Genomic DNA, 20,533 nt, shown 5'->3' with positions numbered 1-20,533 from the left:
CCTCTAGCGACTATTTAGATGTCACACATAACAATTAGGTCTACAACAACAAAAGTAAAGACATACTCATACATAGCATCTGAGATTTCCTTGCCACATAAACCTTTGGAGTCCCAGATAACCGGGGGCTTATTTAGATTACCTTGATTTCATATAAACATAAACCCTAAGAAAGTCATCATAGATAGATTCAAGGTCTCTAGGAGCATGTATGGATCAAAATCCTCTCAAAACAATTGTTCAGGAACCCTGATTAATTAAAGCATTTACCTTTACTGAGCTGATAAGAAAGGACTTTTATTCAAAGCAAATCCATCAGAATGGCAAGGTTAAGTTATAAGATCATGCCATATAATCAATGACTGTAGTGAAAGGGCACACAACCTGGATATGCCTGTAGGAGACACTTCTAGGAACACGTGACTAGAAAACAAATGCTAAGGAGCATATTGAGGGCATACACAATAATTCATGTGCCCTGACCATATGCATCATCAGATAATTTACCACTCACACCTCAAATATTGTGGAAATGTTCATGCCCTTTGGTGATATCATCATACTATTCTATGTTGTTCTTGATTATGCCTCTCTCCTCTCGACTATCATTTGATTGTCTTCAACAAAATTCAGCCTCTCAATTTTCTGTTATTTTTCTCCTATTAACTACTGGAGTATAGGTGTCTATGAAGATTATAGTTCTTTTTTGACTCCTCACACAAATTTGTGTCCTCACACAAAGTTCTTAGACCCAGCCAACAAACCAATAAGATCAGTGTACTCATGCTCTGAGCTTTCCATCCCCTAATGAGAAGACTGTGTACCTCAAGGGAAAGCTTTGAGGAGTTAAACCAAGTGTCTTCCATCAGCCTCACAGCAATCACTTACATCTATATACCTGCATGAAGCATTTTCCTTCTCCTGCTGTCAGTCAGATCTTCAAATTGGGACACGAAGAACCTCAGGTACAAAAACGAGCAACCCTCCTTTCAACTTCACTCCTCCCATTTCCTGCTGTACCTGTCCTTTGTGGGTAGAAGTGTGGTGTCCTGTACTCAATAATGACCATTATCACACTTTTTCATATTCATCCCAGTGACTCCATACTACTATGGATCATCGTACAAACTCCATTTCTCACCCCTACCACTCAATTCCTCATTCCTACCCCCAATCCTCCTACTCTAGTTTCATCCTAACTCCACCCATCCCTTCCACTGTACCATCTGAGAAACCTGTTCCAAAGGCAACCACTTCTCTTCATCTTCAATCTATTCCTCTTTCACCCCTTCTACTTATTAGCTCTTACTGAAAGTCTGGCTTTCTCTTGGTGACAATGCCTAGCTTTCCATTAGTATCTGCACCTTTGTTCATTCTCTTAGGTGGCTGGTTGAGATAAGGAATTGAACTACTCTTTGCCAATTCCAATTCTTCCCCTTCCTCCATCATTCAGTCAGCTCTCTTCCTTTATGGTTCATGCTATTCATATTTACCACTCAGTAATCCTGTTGACTGCTGTCTACAGCCCCCTACCCCATCCCAAGTCATTAGTTTTCCTTTTTCAATGAGTTTAATACCTAGCTTACAATTTTTCTCCCCTCCCCTAATCATGCTGTCATACTAGAGGACTTCAAAATGCATCTTAATTCTCCCTCATATACTCGAATCACTCTTTTCCTCAACCTACTCACATCCCAAGGACTTTCCTTTGCACCAACCCAGTCACACACAAAGATGATCAAGTCCTTCATCTTGCGATCACCCATACACATACCATCTCCTTGTTCGAGAACTCTGAAATTCCCTTAACTGATCATAATCTATTGACTTCTTACCTCTTACTGTACAATATTTTACATAACTTTCCTTACATATATTCCCTTCATTTACACCATAACTACCAATGCCTTAACCCCTCAGTTTTTTATTTTGTTTTGGGTTTTTTTGGTCCAAACCATCTAACCCTGTACTAGCCACTCTCTTTTCTTCTTCCCATCTTGACTCCTTGGTAAACCAATTCAATTTAATAATGTCTTTCTCTCATGAATCCCTAACCCTTTATGCTATTTCAGATTATATCCAGTCAAACCTCCGCTTTGGATCAATCACACCATTCTTTGGATCAATCCCACCTATTCATCTGCTACCGAACAAAAATGAAGAAAAATTGCAAATCATTCTGACTGGTTCCACTACAAATTTATATAACATAATGTCAACTGGATCCTCACTGCAACCTATAAGATCTCCATCAATAACTCAGTATCCCTTTCTGCATGTGACTCTTCCAAACTTTTTGATACCTCTTCAAACATCTCAAGGCTACCTGTATCCCCAATCTCTTACATTGAGAACCTTGCCTCATATTTCATAGAAAAAAGAGGTCATTTGCTGTGACAACTCCTTCTTTCCTCTTTCTCATTTCTTACCACTCAAATTTCCTCTTCTTCACCCCTGTCTCAAATGATGAAGTTGATGAAGTGGTCTTGTTCTTTACCAAAGTTAACCACTATTCTTATTCAAGTGATCCCATTCCATTTCATCTCCTCCAAAAGATTGTACCCTCTGTAATCCTCTCTTCCTCTCTCTCTCTCTCTCTCTCTCTCTCTCTCTCTCTCTCTCTCTCTCTCTCTCTCTCTCTCTCCCTCTCTCTCTCCACTCTAAACTATAGGTTCCCTCAGGGTTTAATTCTAAGATCTCTTCTCTTCTCCCTCTAGACTACTTCACTTAATGATCTCATCAGTTCCCATGGATTTAATTATCATCTCTACATTGATGATTCTCAAATCTACCTTTTCTACTCCAATCATTCTGACCTCCAGTCTTATATTTTTGTCTTTCTGACATATCATATTGGATGTTGAATGGACATATTAAACTTGATAAACCCCCAAATAGCTCATGTTTTCCACTACACCTTCTGCCTATTCAAACTTTATTATTGCAGTAGATGATGACACCATCCTCTCCATCCCTCAGGCTCATAATCTAGGAATCATCCTGGATTCTTTACTATTTCTCACCCACCCACCCCAGTATCCAAGCTGTTGTCAAGGCCTGTTGATTTCATCTTTGCAATATCTCTTGAATATGCCCCCTTCTCTTCTCTGCCACTGTCACCACTCTAGTGCAGACTCTCCTCACTTCTCAGTTACGACAATAGCCTGATTGATTCCTGACTGCTTCATGACTCTCCCCTTTCTAATCCATTCCCCATTGAGCCACTGAATTTTTCTAAAATAAAGGTTTAGTCACATCAGCTCCACTCAATCCCCAATGAAAATATATAGACTCAATATATTTCAGTAATTGTCTATTGACGATGATGTTTGTCCTTCATTCTCAAGGACCATGACATCAGGAAGGTGATGCTGTGACAAGTATGTGAAATGGATATGAGTGAGGGGATGCTATGCTAAGTCATCAGGCTCACTTTCTCCTCCAAAGCATATGGGTCCAGTGACCAGATATGAATCAGGATGGGGACAGCTAGATGGTGTAGTGGATAGAGCACCTGCCCTGGAGTTAGGAGCACATGAGTTCAAATCTGATTTCATATACTTGATACTTGATTTCCTATTATCTCCAAGAGTAAATACAAAGTTCTCTGTTTGGTATTCAAATCCTCTTTAGAAGCTGGCCCTCTACTACCTTTCCAGACTTCTCACACCTTCCTCCCCAAAACATGTACTTCAATCCAGTGATGGCTCTTCTATGAATCATAGACTTCATCTCCTATCTCCAGTCATTCTCTTTGGCTGTCCCTCATGCTTGGAACACACTTCCTCCTCTACTTCAACTACTGGCATCCCTGGCTTCCTTTAAATCTCAACTAAAATCTCACCCTCTATATGTAGGAAGCCTAGACTCAATTCCTCTTAATTAAGTGCCTTCCTTGTTAATTATATTCTCTTCAACCTGTGCATTGCTTTCTTTGCAATACTTGTTTGCATGTTTTTTCCTCCCCATTAGATTGTAAGCTTCCCGTGGGCAAGGACTGTTTTTGCAACAATTTGTTCCTGATTCATAGTAGGTGCTTAATGAATGTTTATTGATTTAGGATAGAAAATTTTTTTAAGTCCTATTAAATCCTTGTCTATAAGTCTGTGTCCCCTTAATGTGAAAGATTACACTAAAAAATCCCAAAGGAGCTGTGAAGGGCATCCCTCAGGCCCAAGGGGTGGAGAAAGGTACTCCATGTAGATCATGCACTGGATACCTATTGTGAAAAAATAATTTCTCTTAACTATATGGTGTTCTTTGAAGAATACTAGGCTTCATATCAGATCACCTTGCCTTCCTAGTTAGAAATTAAAGTGTCTGTGCTAATTACAAATCTAGGAGAACAATGCTCAGGATATAAGAAGACCATCCTGCCAGGGAGAGACAAAAGAATTCAGGAAGAGATAATCTTTGTAGATCAGTTTCAGGTAGAGCTATTAAGCAAATTCTTTTCTTTAGACCAATATGGATGGTTAATGATTTTTTTCCCTATTCTTCATTTTTGGATAAATATGCCTGTTTCTTCATCAGTTTCCTTGTGATTATCTTTAGATGGTCTCCACCTATAGTAAATCCCAGAGAATAAAATGTCATGTCTAATATTTTTTGTAATGTGATTTTAACTCTATATTTTAAAGGTTCTTACAATTTTAGGGGTCATACTATTTGTTCTATACAAAATAAATGCTTAATATGCACAAGACCAAAAATGTGAATTGACAGAAAACTTAAACAATAGCAAAAGAACTTATAACTTATAATACTTATAATACTCAATAATTTTAATACTCTAGCAGAAGGGTTGATAATTTTAAACATCAGTTCCTGATGTAGTTTGTGGAATTACTAAATACTCACTTTGCATTTTTCTCTGGATCTTCATCCCCAAACAATTCATTCTAGTTTCATTTCTTCTGGCAAGGTAGGATAGACATTGAATTCCTCTCCCTGCCATTTTCTCTGATGAACCAATTTGATGCCCCTGTCACCAGGAAACTCCAGCCAAGGGATCCAAGATCTTCAGAACTCTCAAATTTACAAGGTTAACTCAGATGTTAGACACATCTATTTCAGGATTGTCGTTTGTTTATTTATATTTAAGAAAGAAAGAAAACAAAATCAGAAGCCTGGAGCCCAAGACATTACCTGCCTTATGATTAGAGCCTACCTGTCATTTCTATCAGAATGGAAATAGTGCATACCCCTATTTGGGGAGAGACTAAAATCTTCCTGCTATGCTAGGCAGATGGGAATTGTGGGATTAACCTACTGCAACCATTAGAAACTATAATCTTTAACTGGAGATTTCTGAAAACACTGTTTCTAATTCAACTTAGCCACGTGCAGCCTAATTTCCTATCATGCTATTTCCTCACCACAATTTCTTGTAATATATTACTGTGTCTCATTAAAATTTAAGTTCCTTGAGGGCAGGAACTATTTTTTCTTTTACTTGTATTTGACTTTCCATAATTTGACATTGTGGTTGATTTTAGTTAAGTATTTAATTATCTTTTCTAATCTATAGAATCTTTTGATTCCAATGTTGAGTATAATTTTATTTAGCTGTGATTTGTAACAGTTGTGTTTAGAATTTCTGCCTTTATATTTTTATTTATAATTTCCCTATGTCTTAATATGGGCTTATAAAAAGTCTCTGTGGTAATGAGATGTATTTCTTTAATGTTCTTATAATATTTATACAATGACTTGCACTATGGTTTTCAGGAATAATTGAAACATGAAAGAAGTTTTAAAGGCAAACAATGAGAATTTTCAATGAATATATTGAGAACTCTTTATACTATGATGGTAGGGTGAACAAGACTAGTAAAGCACCTACTCAGATACCAACTGTTTTACAAACTTGCATGCATTGAGCCTTTTATAATTTTCCCCCTCTATAAATGTGCCCAGTGATCAATGTGAAAGTGAAAATGGGTTACTAATAAAATTACTGGAATGCTTGAAATGGCAATAGTTAAATGCTGGATCTTTGAGGACTGGTTGTACTTCAATTGTTATGAGGGTGAGGGAGTCGATTGACCAATTAAATATGGTAATTAATAATTTTGGTCTTTTTCTATTTTTAAACTCTTTAACCATATATGAAGCACATATCTCCTATACCATCTGAATTCTCTTTTTTCTGGATTTGTATTTAAAGGCCACCACTACTATGAAGCCTTCCCTAAATCCCCTCAAATGTTATTTTTTCCTCCCTCTTTAAATTATTTTTTATTTACTGAAGAAGGTACCCAGAATTATAAAATTAGAATGTACCTCAGAGGCTGAATAGTCCAGCTTTTAAATGAAAAAGTAACTCCTCCATCACTTACCAATCAAGTAATAATTGAGTTTTTAAATGAAGCTGTCTAGTAATGACCAACTCAGTACTTCTAAAGACATCTTATTCCACTTCCAGAAAGCTTTAGTTGTTAGTGTCTTTTTCCTTATGGTGAGCCCAAGTAAATCATTGGGGAAGAATTCACTATTGGGCAAGAACTGCTGAAAAAAATTGAAAGGAATATAGCAAAAATTAGATTTAGACCTAAATGCCATACTATATAACACAATAAATAAAACACTAAACTTTATATTAATGGTCAAATCATAAACTAATTAAAAGAGAACTAGTTTGTATACCTTCTATATCTATAGATGGAGGAGGAATTCTTCATCAAAGGATAAAGGAGTCTGTAAAAGAGAAAATGAATAATTTCTATTCATGAAATTGAGAAATCTTAACAAAAAAAGAAAACACAACTAAGAAGGGAAGTTATTGATTAGGGATAGTATTTTTATTTAATATTTCTAAGATTCTGATATCTAAGGGATAGGGAACAAACACAAAGTTATAAGTCCAAGAAACATTTCCCAGAGGAGAAATTGTCAAAATATATGATCATAAAAATTATCAAAAGAAATATAAACTATTAAAATTATGTGAAATATTATTCTAACTAATAACAAATTAGAAATCCAATAGTTTTGTATATCCAAAAAACTGATATAGATAGAGATAGTCAATGTTGCATAGTTTTAGAAGGATGGACACTCTAATAATACATGTATTGGCTATTCTTCCTGGTAATGCAAATTTGATAAGCATGTCATATATCATTTCATCTGAATGATTCAGAAAAATGTCAGATAGCATATGCATTTTGAATTGATTCAGTTATTCTGCAAAACATTTTGGAGTTATGGAAAAACAAGTGCCAAAATATCCAAACTCCAGGATCCAGAAGTAACACTGCTATGTATATACACCTAAGAAAGTCAAGGAAGGGTCCATTTGTTTTTTTGCAGGAGCGAAGAACTAGAAAAAAATGAATGTTCAACTATCATGAAATGGCTAAATGAATTGTGGTACATAAAAATAATCGAATATTATTCTATTATAAGGAAAATTATGAGTATGAGAACATACATGAAGTAGAGAAAATTGAAATAAGCAGAAGCAGTAGAACACATAGTCAATGATGAGAGAATTGTAAATAGAAGGAATATTTTTAAAAATCAAAACTGAAGCTATAAGGATGAATATTGATCTGGAAAACAGAGATCTAGGAATTCACCTTTTTTCTTTTATATGAGAATGGAGGAATATGCGAAGTGGAATATTGAATAGTCTATCAAAAATAGTTGAAATATTGCTTCATTATTTTATTCTTTGGAAGGGTTCTTAGGGTGGGGAAGGGAAATAAATAAGGACGTGAAGATCATATTAAAATATATCAATAAAAAGTAAAAATAACTAATTTTTAAAATAAATTTCACCGGACTTCTGTGACAGAACCAAGATGTCAGCATGAAACTAGATTGCTACTAGAGCTTTTCCATACCCAACATTAAATGAAGCCTCTACATAGACATTAAAGCTACAGATACCACCAAAAAAAGACTGAAACAAGTTTGCAATTACAGACATTGTGGAGGATCTTCAGCAAAAGTCTGTCTCTCTTTGGAGGAAAAGGGCAAGTGAAACCCCAGTTAAGGGTTTCAGCAGGAGATTTTTAGCCACAATGCAGCTCAGGTCTAGAAGCTAGATAGCAAGCCATCAGGGTCCCAATCCCCCACAAAGTCTGAACCCTGGGAACACTGGGGTAAAAGACAGGACTGGATTGACAACAAATTGCTGCAGAGGTAGAGCCTGGACATAAAGGAGGAAACAAATTTCTGCATAGACAACACCTGGGCTGTATGGGCAACATCTTTTTCCATGCTAAGCCAGGGATCCCAGCACAAAAATCTCAGGACTATACTCCCTATACATCAAGTGTGAACTCAACAAACACAATAAACCAAAAAATCTAAAAGAGCTCTAACCATGAAAAACAACTATGCAGAGAGAAATAACAAAAATGCCATAGCAGAAGAATAAAACAGCGATAAATTACCTATATGGGAGGTCTCAAAGGAGTCTATGAATTGGACTCAAATCCAAAACCTCATAGAAGAGGTTAAAAAAGAATTTAAAAAAAACAAGGAAGAGAGAAAGAAGAAAAATGGAAAAAAGAAATGAGAGCCATGCTGAAAAATTATGAAAAATTGACCAAAGTAATCAATTCCTTTAAAAGTAAAAATATCCAGTTGTAAAAAGAATATAGCTCTTCAAAAAAATCAACTGACTAAAAAAGAAATGCAACTTATCTAAAACTCAAATCAACTAACTAGAAAATGAAAGTAAAAGAAATTCAGTAAAAAGAAATTAATCAACTAAAAAATGAAACAGAAAAGTTAACTAAAAAAAAAAAGAAAAACCTAAAAATTAGAATTGGACAAATAGAAATTAATGATTCTAGCAGACACCAAGATTCCATCAAACAAAATCAAATGGCTTAAAAAATTGAAGGAAATATAAAATACCTTTAAGGAAAAACAAATGACCTGAAAATAGGTCCAGAAGAGATAATTTATGAATGATTGTACCAGAAATCCTAGATAAAAAAAAAGAACCTGGAAAATATCTTAGATGAAATTATCAGGGAAAACTGTCCTCGTATGACTAGATCAAGAAGACAAAATAGTCCTTGAAAGAAAACACAGAACATCTCCAGAAAGAAATCCCAGGATTAAAACTCCAATGACTATAATAGCCAAATTCCAGAATTATCAATTAAAGGAGAAAATACTACAAGCAGTCAAAGAGAAGCAATTTACATAAAAAGGAAGCACAATCAGAATCATACAGGATTTATTCAGCTTCAACATTATAAAAACAAAGGACCAGGAATATGATATTTTAAAGGGCAAAAGACCTTGAATTACAACCAAGAATTTGCTACCTTTCAAAATTCAGCATATTCTATCAAGGGAAAAGATGGATGTTCAGTGAATAGAGGACTTCCAAAATTTCCTCATAAAAAGACAGAATTGAATACAGAATTTGATCTTCAAATACAAAACTCAAGAGATGCATAAAAAGATAAATGGAAATGAGAAAAAAATCCAATTATTAGTCAAGAACATTAAATTGTATAGAATCCTCCAATGAAGATAACACTCATAACTCTTGAAGTGTATTTCTCTTAGGAATGTAGTTGAAGAGCTTTTACTTAAAGAATATGGATATGGTTAGTTCTTATACATTTAAGACCAAAACGACACCACTATGTTTGAGGCAAATTGCACTGTACAGACAATACCTGTTCAGAATGCTCTGCCAACATGTCAGGCACAAATAGTCCAAGTGAACAACTGGTATTTGCTCTAAACTTATGTATCTCATATTTCCTTTGAGCTACTTTAATTCTGTCCTCCTCCAATGAGGACACCTTATGCTGGGTGGTCTGGTGCCAGTTTCTCCCATGCCTTACAATCAATTCTAAATATTTTTTTAGGTTTTAGCAAGGCAAATGTAGTTAAGTGGCTTGCTCAAGGCAATGGGGTTAAGTGGCTTGCCCAAGGCCACACAGCTAGGTAAGTATTAAGTGTCTGAGGCCAGATTTGAACTCAGGTACTCCTGACTCCAAGGTTGGTACTCTATCCACTGCTACACCTAGCCATCCCAAATTCTAAATTTCTTAAGACCTTCAGAGTGTCCCAGTACTTAGAGTATTTAAAGGTTCTATGCATAATTAAATTAGAAGTGACTTTACTAGATACCTAGACTTTGTAGTACAATGGGTCAGAGGGTGGAAGCTTACTTGAAAGGGTTGGACATAAAGAGATTATGAAGTGTTCTCTTAATGCTTATTTTAGTTGGCTAGGGTTTTAGTACCATGGCTGGGGTGCTGAAAGGATGATGGGAAAGAGTATACTCTTTAATTTTGGGGAGGGCTGTAGAGCTATGGTTGGAGTACTAGAGATAAGGAGGAAGAGAATATACTTAGAGGGACTGAACATGAAGACATTATGAAGGTATTTTGCTCTGCTTGACTAAACTTTGGCTATACTTGAAGGGAATATGCTTGGGGTAAGGAGTTATAAATGGATCATGAAATGATTTGGCTTTGCATGATACTTTGGTTCATTAAGAATTGGGTGTCCATTGGGAGTACTTGAAAATGGGATAAGGTATAAAATTATTATATTTTGATGTGATTCATGACTCTTGAGAAGTGTATTTCTAATGAGACAGAAGAGGGGAAGGTAGTTAGTGACTATTAGGCAATGCTACTTATCAGTCAAAAAAAACAATCAATTATCCTTTAAGAATAGTAGTTCTATCAGATCAGATAAAAGGAGTATATTTTAGCAAAAGAGATGTAAGTATAAGACATGGTTAAAACAATAAAAACATAAAAATAGAAAGACTATACTAGGAGAAGTCTAGGCATACCATGAGGTGAAAAGACACAAAGACCTCTTATATATAGTATAGGGAAAGAAGGGAGAGTATGAATACTGAGTAAATTCTACTCAGATTTAACCTAGAGAGGGAATAACATGCCTTTCCAATTGGATATATAAATCTATCCTACTTTAAGTAGGGAAGTGGGGGGGGAGAAGAAGGAACTGATAAAAGGGAAAATGAAAGTATAAGTGAAAGTAAAATTAAAGTTAAAATTTAAAGAAAAATTATAGGAGGGAAAGTGAGCAAAACATTGGTGAGGAGGAATAAAAGGAAAGGAAAGAGAAAAGCACAAATGGAAAAAGATAATGTATGTGTCCTTCAGTCTTATTTATAATTTTTTAAATTTATATTTATGGCAGTAGGATTAAGTGACTTGCCCAAGGTCACACAGCTAGGTAATTATTAAGTGTCTGAGGCCATATTTGAACTCAGGTCCTTGAGCCACCTAACTGCCCCTTGTCCTTCAGTCTTGAAGAAGACCATGTCATCAGGGATGTGACACCATGACAAGCATGTGAAGTGGATTTGAGTGAGGGAGTGCTTTGCCAAGTTACCAGCCTCATTTTCTCCTCTAGAGCCATCTGCATCCAGTGGCCAGAGATGAATCAGGATGACTGAAGATGACCCTGTATGCTAGGCAATCAGGGTAACATGACTTACCTAGGGTCACACAGCTAGTTACTGTCCAGTGTCTGAGGTGAGATTCAAACTCTAGTCCTCCTGACTCCAAGGCCAGTGCTGGCTGCTCCACCTAGCTACCAGAATTAGTAGTCTTAACTGTAAATAACAGAAGTAGATAACAGAATGGATGGAAAATAAAAATGCCACAATACGTTGTTTACAAGAAACACATTTAAAGCAGACATATATATATATATATATATATATATATACATATATATATGAATGGTAAAGTTAAAAGACAGGAATAAAATATATTGTGCTTCAATAGAAGTAAAAAATTCAGGGGAAGCAATCCTGATCGTAGACAAAGTAAAAACAAAAATAGATCTCATTAATAGTGATAAGGAAGGAGACTACACCTTCTTAAAAGGCATTATAGGCAATGAAGTTATATCATTATTTAAATTATATGCACCTAGTGGTATAGCATCCAAATTCTTAGAGAGGCTGAAAGAATTACAAGGAGACATAGACAGTAAAACTATAATACTAGAGATCTTAACCTCCCTCTCAGAACTAGATAAATTTAATCGGAAAATAAAATTGAAGGAAATTAAGAAGGTGAATAAAATCTTTAAAAAATTTGGATATGATAGACCTCTGGAGAAAATGGAAGACATGGAAGATGGAAAAGCACATACCTTTTTATCTGCACCTATACCAAAACTGACCATGTACTATGGCATAAAAACTACAATCAAATGCAGAAAGTCAGAAATGATACACATGCTTTTCAGATTGCAATAAAGATTTCATCTAATAAAGGAAAGATAAAACAAAAATTAATTGCGAACTAAATAACCTAACTTAAAAGAACGAGTGAATCAAACAACAAAAAATATAAATAATCAACCATTTCATGCAAGAAAATGGCCACAAGGAGATATTATATCAAAATTTATGGGATACAGCCAAAGCTAACTATTTACATGAATAAAATCGAGAAAGAGGACATCAATGAACTGGAGCATGCAACTAAAAAAGCTAGGAAATAAACAACTTAAAGATCCCCAATTAAATACCAAATTAGAAATTCTGAAAATCTAGAGATTAATAAATATGAAGCAAGAAAACCATTGATCTGATAAATAACACTGAGTTTGTTCTATTAAAAAAACAACAAAATATATCATCATCTTTTGGTTAATCTGATTTTACAAAAGAAGGAATACCAAATTGCCAGTATCAAAAATGAAAAGGGTGACGTTCCCACCAATGAGGAGGAAATTAAAAGATAATTCAGATCTATTTTGCCCAGCTGTATGACAACAAATTTGGCAACATCAGTGAAATGGATGAATAATTACAAAAATATAAATACCCATATTGACAGATGAAATAAAATGCATAAGTAACCCCATTTCTAAAAAAAAAAAAAGAAATTTGAATAAATAATCAATAAACTCCCTAAGAAAAAGTTTCAGGTCCAGATGAATTTAAAAGTGAATTCTACCAACCATTTAAGGAGCAATTAATTCCAATTCAAATAAACTATTTTTAAATTAAGAGAAGAATGAGTTCTACCAAAGTCTTTGTATGATACCATTATGGTGCTAATACTTCAACCAGGAAGAACCAAAACAAATGCAATTATAGACTGATATCCTAAAGAATATTGATGCAAAAATCTTAAATTAAATTTTAGCAAGGAGATTACAGCAGGTTATTACTAGAATAATATATCATGATCATGTGGGATTTATACTAGATAGGCAAGGATGGTTCAATATTAGGAAAACACTTAACATAATTGAACATATCAGTGAAAAAAACAACAGAAATCAAATATTTTCTCAATAGATGCAGAAAAAGCCTTTGAGAAAACACAATATTCATTCCTATTAAAAAAGTTTTCTTTAAAATAATAAGTAGTAACTATCTAAAGCCATCCACAAATATTATATGTAATGGATAAACTGGGAACATTTCCAATAAGATCGGGGTGAAACAAGGATGCCCATTATCACTATTACTACTCAGTATAGTATTAGAAATATTAGCTTTAGCAATAAGAGAAGGAAAAAAAATTGTAGGAATAAGAATTGGCAATGAGGATACAAAACTAACTCTTTGCAGCTGATTTGATGACATCCATATCCAGGTGAAGAAAACAAAACAAAACTGCATTAAACAAAAACTACAGTATGTGAATGAACACTATTTACTTTTTAAAAATTTCTCTTATGCTTTTCCTTCCTATCCCATGGTTTTTCTTTTTTTCCCCTTAGTCCTAATTCCTCATACAGAAAATGCCTACTATGTAAACATATTAAACACAAATGTAGATGTACAATGTTCACTAGACTGTTGGCCACTGAAGGGAGAAGTGTGGGAAGTGAGGGTGGAAGAAATTTGTATAACTTACAAATATACATATGGATTATTATTTAGAAATTTTAATAATGTGTAATTAGAAAAATAAAATCAAATATCAATAAGCAAAAAAGAAAAATAAATAAAATAACCCTCACTCAACTGAATTTAGCCTACCAGCCTAGCCTGTTGGTATTTTTTTGTATATCTTGATAATGTCATCCAATGTATTAATTATCCTGTCTAGCTTTCCATTAACAGAAAATTTGCTAAGTGTCTTAAGTATACTTTTATTTAAGTCATCCATAAAAATGTTAAATTTCACAAAGCCAAACTCAAATCCTTGAATCACTTCAGTAGAAATTTCCTTTCAAGCTGAGATCAAATCACTAATGTTGTCTGAATCTCATCATCCAACCAGTTCTGAATTTTCATGATTGTGTTATCATCTAGCACATTTTTCTCCATGTTTTACTCAAGAATAGCATGAAAGACTTTGTCAAATGCTCTGGCAAAAATCTCAATTAAACTTTGTATTACATTCTCTTGATGTTCCAGTCTAGTGACTGTTAAAACAACAGGATGTTAGTCTGGCATGTTATGCTTCTGATGGAGCATGTCAGCCTGTGATCTCTGCTTCCTTTTCTAGAGGTTCCATAGCCATCCTTTCAATATTTACTAAAATTTTTTCCAGGAAACCAAGTCAGACTCACTGTCTCTAGTTTTCATACTTCATTCTTTTCCCTTTTTGAAAAATTGGGGGATTTGTCTTTTTCCAGTTCTATGGTATTGCACTCACCCTGAGGATGTTAGTTAAATTCAGCAAAGGTAGGTAGATGCTTCCTTTTTTCTATATCACTTTGAGTGTAATCTCCTTATTTTTTTTAGGATTTTTGCAAGGCAATGGGGTTAAATGATTTGCCCAAGGCCACAACAGCTAGGTAATTATTATTAAATGTCTGAGGTTGGATTTGAACTCAGGTACTCCTGACTCCAGGGTCTGTGCTCTATCTACTGCACCACCTAGCTTCCCCTGAGTGTAATCTCCTTATTGACCATTTTTGTTCTTTTCTTTTTTTTAGGGGAAAAGGGTCATTAATCAAAATTAAGAATTGAACCAATCTTCCTTCTTTCTGCCATCAGTTACCATTCATCTAGTCCCTCTAAGCAATAGTTTTTGTCTTTCTTTGATATGCCTCTTTTTTGAAAAGTTCCTCAACTTATTCTGAGACATATGCTATGCTTTTGTATTCATTTTCCATGATTTTGCTTCTATATTGATTCTTTAACTCTAATTTGGATTCCGAGTTTCCTGTATATTTACATTAGTGATTGTAAACACTTCTCCTTTTTCTCCCTCCTTAGCATTTCTTAACAGACTTCTTCTCATCCCTCCTGGGCTAACTACCTCCATAGAATTTTGGCACATGGAATCCAACATATTCTTTCTCTGAACTCTGAAATCTCTTCAAGAATGGCAATTATACACAGCTCTCCTCTTTTCTTTCAAAAATTCTGTGTCAGAGAATTCATAAACTCCCAAAGTTCTGATGATGACTAGTCTATCAACCAGTTCCTTTTCTTGGTCAGAATTGGATGGAAAATAAGTATTCATTTATTTGCTGCTTCTATTTTTGAAGGTCAAAATTATTAAGTGAAAAATATAAAACTCCTGTTACTTAGGTCTACTGCTACTGAAACAACTCCAAAAAATGAAAAGTTCCACTTCTCATCCCTACCACCCACCTGTATACATTCTGAATCTTTCAGTTATATAAATTTCTTGAGGGCTAGTATGAGTTTTCTCTTTTCATCACCAGCACTTAGTAAGGGGGCAGCTAGGTGACACAGTAGAGCACCAGCCCTGGAGTCAGGAAGACCTGAGTTCAGATCTAGCCTCACACACTTAATGATTATCTTAGCTATGTGACTTTGCACAAGTCACTTAACCCCATTGCCTTGCAACCCGCCCCCCAAAAAAAACCCCAGAAAATACATAAAAGTAAACTGAGTGTCAGCACTTTGCTAAGTATGAGAGATAGAAATGCAAGCAAATAAGAGTTCTTTCTCTCAAGGAACTTATATTCTAATGGGGTTTGAGGGAGATGACACACAAAAATAAAGCTGAAGAATGTGATGGAGAAGTAGTAGAAGGAGCATGATATCAAAATCTAGGAAGTCAGAAACAAAGTTAGTTAAGGAATGAGAGTTGATTGGCCTGGACCCCTTCCCAAAATGGACACACAAAGAGGAACTCAGCCATGGCAGAAGATGGGTAGCATGAGAGTGGTATGTTCTAATTTTGAGAAAGCTACAGACACCAAGGATAGTTCCTGGGTTTGAAAGTCAGAAGTCATAGCATAATAAAAAATTGGTTAGCCTGGGATTTTCTCCAAAGTGGAGACCATAGGAGAAACTCTCTCCAAAATGGAGGTCAGCAGAGTGAAGGGATTTTCCAAAGTTAAGAAATCCAAGATGCTTGGGGAAGGTGCAGATTGTTGTACAGCAGAGAGATATAAAGGTAAAGCCCAGAAAGTCATAACATCTCCCTAAACCATTGTTATTTCATGTGGGCAGCTAAATAGCACAGTGGATAGATCTAAGTGGCCTTGAAGTCAGGAAGATGGGAGTTTGAATGCAACCTCAGACACTTGAAACTTTCTAGCTGTGAGACCTTGGGCAAATCACTTAGCCTTCATTGCCTCACACCCAGGGCCATCTCCAGCTGTCCTGATTCATATCTGATCACTGGACCCAGATGGCTTTGGAGGAGAGAATGAGACTGGTGACTTAGTACAGTCCCCTCCTCACTCAAATCCAACTCTTGTGTTTGTTATGTGCCTCACAGGTTTAGAATTGTGATCCACCCCTTCATTCCATCCCAGAATTTCATTCCATTCAGGCCCCCAGAGCCCAGAGAAGTGAATAGGGCTGCCTGAAGTCATACAGGCAGTCATATTCATCTAGTATTCTTGCACTTTCTAGTACAGTTAAATTTGCCTTAGAACAGGATGTTAAGATTTTCAAAACTGAGGTACAATATTGAGAGGTTTTAAGTACCAGGACATCATTCAGTCAGTCTCTTATCAGAAATATCTGCTAGAAGATAGATCAGACGCATGGTCTAATATCAAAATATTACAAAATTAAAAAATTAAATCTATGTAGAAATAGATTCCCACCCCTTTCCTTTCCCTGTTGTCCCACTAGGAATATACTGGCCTCTTATATTGACATTTTCCTTTAAATGAAAATGTAAGCCTTTAGAGTATAAAATCAGTGTCAATGTTGAACCTAGTTCTATATTAACCTTTTGTTGCTATTGCTGTTGATTTTATTAGATGACACAATAATATCAAGTAGCTTTTTTGGTAGGGGATTTTTTTGTTTGTTTTGGAGAGTGCTTCCTATCAATAAATCACTGGCACACTTTAATCTTATTGGGGAACTGACCAACCTGGAATTTTAGGGATTCCAACTTTTTTGTTTTGTTTGCAATAACACAGCTGCTCCAAAGTGGAAAGGAGGAAGGGAGGAAGGAAGGAAGGAAGGAAGGAAGGAAGGAAGGAAGGAAGGAAGGAAGGAAGGAAGGAAGGAAGGAAGGAATAAGGGAAAGAGGGAGGAAGAGAGGAAGGGAGGAAGGGAGGGAGGGAAGGGAGGGAGAGAAGGAGGGAGGGAGGGAGAGGAGGGAGGAGGGAGGGAAGAAAGGAAGGAAGGAGGGAGGGAAAGACAGAGGGAGGGAGGAGAGGAAAGGAAGGAGGGAGGGAAGGAAGGAGGGAAGGAAGGAGGGAGGGACAGAGGGAGGGAGGGCAGGAGGAAGAAAAAAGAAATGAAAAGTCTTTTGTAAAATCAATGTATGGCTAAAATAGTGAATTCATATTTGCCAGCACATTCTGTTTAAGGAATTCTGGTTCACAATTTTATTTATTCAGGACAGTTTGGTCTTTTTTTGTGGATAAAGGCCAAATTCTTAAATACTTTGCTACCTGTACCAGAATCTGAGGATTCTTCTTCTGCCATCTGGAGCATGAAAAGCTGGCAACCATTTGTGCCCACTCTGGAATTCCCAGCATTTTTTAGGTCAGCAGGAAGTCTTCGCTGGCTAGCAGGGTCATGGACAGATATTTTAAACTCTCAGTTCATGACCCAGGCTGTTGCTCAGCTTTTGGATTTTGAGGGTTTCCTTCTAATAAGCATCTGTGTTGGACAAGAGTAGACTCAGCCTCCTGAAGCTGCTCATGGAGAGCCCTTCCCTGGGCCTCTCTGCCCTGGAATTCATAGCAGACTCCAATTTGGATCTTATTAGTTCAGCTTTTTTTCTCCACCCACTTATAGCAGTTTTATATCTAAGAAGGTAAAGAGGATGCTGTTTCTTGATCCAGTTAAATAATTTATTATGTTTTAGTTTATGCAGGAACCCTGAGATGATAGTGAATGTTTACGTGGCTTTTTACCAATTACAAATCTTCCCCTTACAACAACCTTTGAGGTAGGTAATGTAAGAATTTTTAACCCAATTTCAAAGATGAGGGAACAGGCTCAAAGTAAAGAAACTTCCCAAAATATGCTTGGTATGTAATTGGTAGAAGGAAAATCCTAGCTCAAGGACTTCCAGTTCCCAATCAGAGCTCTTTCAAAAGCTAGAGCTGCAAATTATTTAAAGGGATGGAGTAATTAAGTAGAGAGACAGATCTTGACCTGTAGTCAGAAAGACCAGTCCAAATTTGGACTGACACTTGGCTGTGTGACCCTCTTCCATCTTAGTTTTCTCATCTGTAAAATGGGATTAATAATTGTATCTATATCCCAGGGCGGTTGTGAGGGTCAAATGAAAGAACCTTGGAGCTATATAAATGGTAGCTATTGTTGTTATTGCTATTACCCTAGAACCAGTGGCAAATGCAACTGAAAAGATATTTTTCTAAGAATACAGACTATAACTTCAAGTAGACTGGCAAGAAAGTCAGACAAATACTAGGAGACAGTGTATATGTGTATTTATTAGGGAAGTCAGAGGTACTCAATCCCTTGCCTTCCTCCCCTGATATCCACCCCCAAAACTTGCCTTTCTCTGGGAAAAGGTCTCTATATCAACCTTTGATAAGATGTGGGTTAATGGAGAACCACAAGGCACGAGATGAAAAGATGGTGGCCTCCAGTTCACACTGGGTAGAAAGAATGTTCTTCAAAGTGGAAGAAGCATGTCCCCCAGATATCAGTACCTAGGACACTGTCCCAGTCTTCTTAAAAGCTCTGGATAAAGGCCATCCACCCTTCCCCACTGTCTTAGTCTTCCACTACTCATAAGCTATTTGCTTCCATGGTGTTTGTGACAATGCAGTTGGATACTATCTCAAATGGAAGTCTGACCTGAATGGAATTAGCTGCATTCCTTTCTCAGTCTACTAATTTCCATGAAAAAAATAATAGCATTGATTTTTCTTCACTTTAGGAAAATAAAGCATTATAGTTCCAGACCATTGCTCATTTTCATTCTAAAAACTGCCATTATGGAAAGTTCTTTAAGACGAATTTATATCCTATTACTTCCCTCTTTATATATGTATATATGTTTCTAAGTATTATTTCTAGATCTTCTCAATCATGTAGTATTTTTTCAAAAGAATATTGAACCACCTAAAATTCTATTTTCCTTTATTTCTCAATCTTTAGATCTTATTTTTTCCCTGTGCACTCAGTTCTTAGTCAAGTTACTTTAGTTCTTTGTAGTTAACAAACTAAGAGAGCAATTTGAAAAAATCCTTGCATTGAGTTGCACAATATAAATGGGATTTGGAGAATATAGGTCTTAAATGAAAGAAATAAAAGTGATTAAAAAACTGGTAAGTTAAATCTATAAGAAAGACAAAGAGAATTATGATCATTTGACCTCATGAGCAGAAAATGGCATAAATGAGTCTGTAGGTCTATAAGTCTGTGAAAGGTTATTGTTTTCCATTCCATTGAGACCACACTTAGATCTCCATAGGGTTATAAACCTTTTGTTGTCATAGACCCTCTGGTCAGTCTAATGAAACTCTACAGATCGCTTCTTAGAAGAGGATTTTTTTTTAGGTTTTTGCAAGGCAAACGGGGTTAAGTGGCTTGCCCAAGGCCACACAGCTAGGTAATTATTAAGAGTCTGAGACCGGATTTGAACCCAGGTACCTCTGACTCCAGAGCTGGTGCTTTTATTCACTGCGCCACCTAGCTGCCCCCAGAAGAGGATATTTCTAATCCATAAAATAAAATACATAGGTTTACAAAGGGAACTAATACTCTTGGAATATAATCAACAAAATATTTTTTAAAACAAGTTATAGGTGCAAAGGTTAAGAACTCCTGCTAGAACCAATGGCTTAAACTATGTGACCCAAAAGATCTAGGTTATATTTTTAAAATGGAATTTTCAAGCAAGAAATCTGTCAAAACTAGAATAAGTTTCTGAGGACAATTTTTCAAGCCTACTTTAAGGTGTTTAATCATAGATTCATTTGCTTGAACAAAATCATTTGAGAAGTTCTTATCTGGTCTTAGGATTCCATCATTTTTAGTTTCCACAAGTGCATGTAAAAATTGCAAACCAAGAAATTGCATACTTTAGAAATCTTGAAAAGTACTAAGCTGGATGTTTCTTGATTACTTTTAATTTGTACATGTCATCTATTTGATGACATTTGATTAATAGCAAAATGTATAGAATAGAATTTTTTTAAAGTGCCACATCAAATT

At 35.7% G+C, this 20,533-nt stretch overlaps 1 long non-coding RNA gene across 1 annotated transcript in view; it reads right to left on the bottom strand.

The window, feature by feature from the left end:
• LOC141523667 (uncharacterized) overlaps positions 1–20,533 on the bottom strand; it is a 107,635-nt gene that overhangs the window by 32,127 nt on the left and 54,975 nt on the right. Inside the window, exons 3-5 of the long non-coding RNA XR_012478551.1 lie at positions 6,649–6,699; positions 6,342–6,510; positions 4,861–5,067 (exon numbers count right to left, since the gene is read on the bottom strand). This is a non-coding gene — a long non-coding RNA (uncharacterized LOC141523667). The remainder of the gene's footprint in view (positions 1–4,860; positions 5,068–6,341; positions 6,511–6,648; positions 6,700–20,533) is intronic.

The sequence above is a fragment of the Macrotis lagotis genome, chromosome 1, assembly GCF_037893015.1.
Source record: "Macrotis lagotis isolate mMagLag1 chromosome 1, bilby.v1.9.chrom.fasta, whole genome shotgun sequence".
NCBI lineage: Eukaryota > Metazoa > Chordata > Mammalia > Peramelemorphia > Peramelidae > Macrotis > Macrotis lagotis.
The sequence above is the reverse complement of the archived record's forward strand: the minus strand, read 5'-3'. Positions and strand labels throughout refer to the sequence as shown.